At 36.4% G+C, this 2,043-nt stretch overlaps 1 protein-coding gene and 1 long non-coding RNA gene across 2 annotated transcripts in view; one reads left to right on the top strand and one right to left on the bottom strand.

Moving 5' to 3' along the window:
- The window catches only part of SKAP2 (src kinase associated phosphoprotein 2), a 148,163-nt gene that overhangs the window by 96,193 nt on the left and 49,927 nt on the right, over positions 1-2,043 (bottom strand). The window lies entirely within an intron of this gene.
- The window catches only part of LOC107181688, a 3,438-nt gene that overhangs the window by 353 nt on the left and 1,042 nt on the right, over positions 1-2,043 (top strand). Inside the window, exon 2 of the long non-coding RNA XR_001512374.1 lies at positions 1,559-1,560. This is a non-coding gene — a long non-coding RNA (uncharacterized LOC107181688). The remainder of the gene's footprint in view (positions 1-1,558; positions 1,561-2,043) is intronic.

The raw sequence follows: 2,043 nt of genomic DNA, 5'->3' as shown, positions 1-2,043 counted from the left end.
AAAGAGATAGAAGATCTTGGCCCTAAAAGAGAGACATAATCTAAATTATAGAAGTGTTTCTGCCACTAACAGGCTGTGTGACCTTGGCTGAGTCACAAACACAATGGGACTTCAGTGTCATCTGTAAAATGATCTCTGGGGCCACTTTCAAGTCTCGTAGGTGGTGTTTCCCTCACATGTCGGAATAAAAATAACTGATTTTTAACACTAGATGAATGGAATATAGAGCTACTACGAAATGAGTCAAGTTTGACACTTGTTAATATTGACAGGCTTTTTTACAGCAGCAAGATCCAGGCTTTAGAAACAATTAATTTGCCTGGCTGTCAGGGAAGGAACCCGTCTTGGGAAGTTAACGTGCAAAAGAAACCAACACCAGAATAAGAGATTGGTTAAGTATCCGTGAAGTATTTGATACATTCGTTGAAACTGCTTTATCAAATTCTTCTATTTGGAAATGGTCATAATAAGATAAAAGCAAAGAAGAAAATTCCCTAAAGTCATCTGGTTCAACTAGTATAAGCAATTGAGCTGCTATCTCCAGCAGGAGCCCATTTTTAAAAGTTGACCCCATTTTTTTTTGAAATGATATAATTTATGTCCTCTAATATTTTTAAATGCAGGGATTAGTAAAATTTGAATTTTCATTTATAAAAATTGCAAAGCCAATATATATCATCTATAATAATTTGTTCCATATAATCCTAGTGGTAGGAAGAAATGGGTAAAGGAGTAGACAAAACAAGCTATTTTACCACATACACAGAAAAAGTCCACAGAAATCCAATATTCCTCTTGGGGAACAGTATTTGCTTCAGTTTATACAAAGTCCCCCATCTCTGGAACTCGGGCCCATTTTCTTATCACTTGTGATAGATACACTTTAGTAATTATATACAGCCAGAGAGTAAGAATGTAAAAGATTCCAATGTTGGTCCTTTCCAGTAAATAATTTATTCCTTTTGATGAATATCCTAATATTAAGTCATACCACTTTATTTCCCACCAGAAAGCTCTAAGTTTTTTAATAAGATTAAATTATCTAAGTATTAAATATTTTAACCTTATCTTAGATCATAGGATGGATAAACTCATAAGTAGATTTTTGAATTTTTCTTCTATTAGTACCTCATTCTGATAACTTTAAACGTAGTGTGAATTTATTCAATCAACATTTATTAACAAGGTACAGTTCTCAGCACTATAAGTGGAATAACAAAATTTTAGTCACTTCCAATCCATTTGGAAAGAGATGGCATAAAAAAAAAAATGGTGTGTCATTTAGGTCCCCATGTTCTGTTTAGATTTACTGAGCAACGAACAATTGCATGATCAAGATATGGTCGGATAAAGAGGTAAAAGAAGCAGTACCATTAGAGAATCTATGAAGTTGCTTAACTTAAAAAAAAAAACCAACAACAGCTGGGCCAGTGTGGCTCAGTGGTTGAGCACTGACCTATAAACCAAGAGGTCACTGGTTTGATTCCAAGTCAGGGCACATGCAGGAGTTTCGGGTTCAATCCCCAGTAGGGGACATGCAAGAGGCAGCCGATCAAAGATGTATCTCTCTCATAGATGTTTCTATCTATCCTTCTCCCTTCCTCTCTCTCTCTCTAAAAATCAATAAAAATATATTTTTTAAAATACTCTCCTACTAGCTAGTGGTTCTTACCTAATACATCATCAGTGATTAATTGTTTGGGGTTATTAAGAAATCCTTGCTTGTTAAATAGCAACTAATATCATATCCTTTATTCCCTTTTCCATGAGAAGAGCACAGGATAGCTGGGTAGTGAGAATAACAGGTTAATATTTGGTGAGAGAAAGGCAGAAAGAGATCTGGGGAGAGAAAGAGAAAATAAGGCATCTTTATAAGTAAGACGTGTTGGACTAGATTTTCTTTGCTATCTTTCTACCTCTAAAATTCTACCATTTAGTAGAGGCCGAAATTCGTGCACTGATAGTGTCCCTAGTGGCTGCCCGCTGCAGGCTGGGTACTCCCTCCCTTCCCCCAGCCGTCTGCCGCCACGCTACCAGGGCCTC

The sequence above is a fragment of the Myotis davidii genome, unplaced genomic scaffold (genome assembly GCF_000327345.1).
Source record: "Myotis davidii unplaced genomic scaffold, ASM32734v1 scaffold168, whole genome shotgun sequence".
NCBI lineage: Eukaryota > Metazoa > Chordata > Mammalia > Chiroptera > Vespertilionidae > Myotis > Myotis davidii.
Note: the sequence above shows the minus strand (reverse complement) of the source record. Positions and strands in the feature narration are given on the sequence as shown.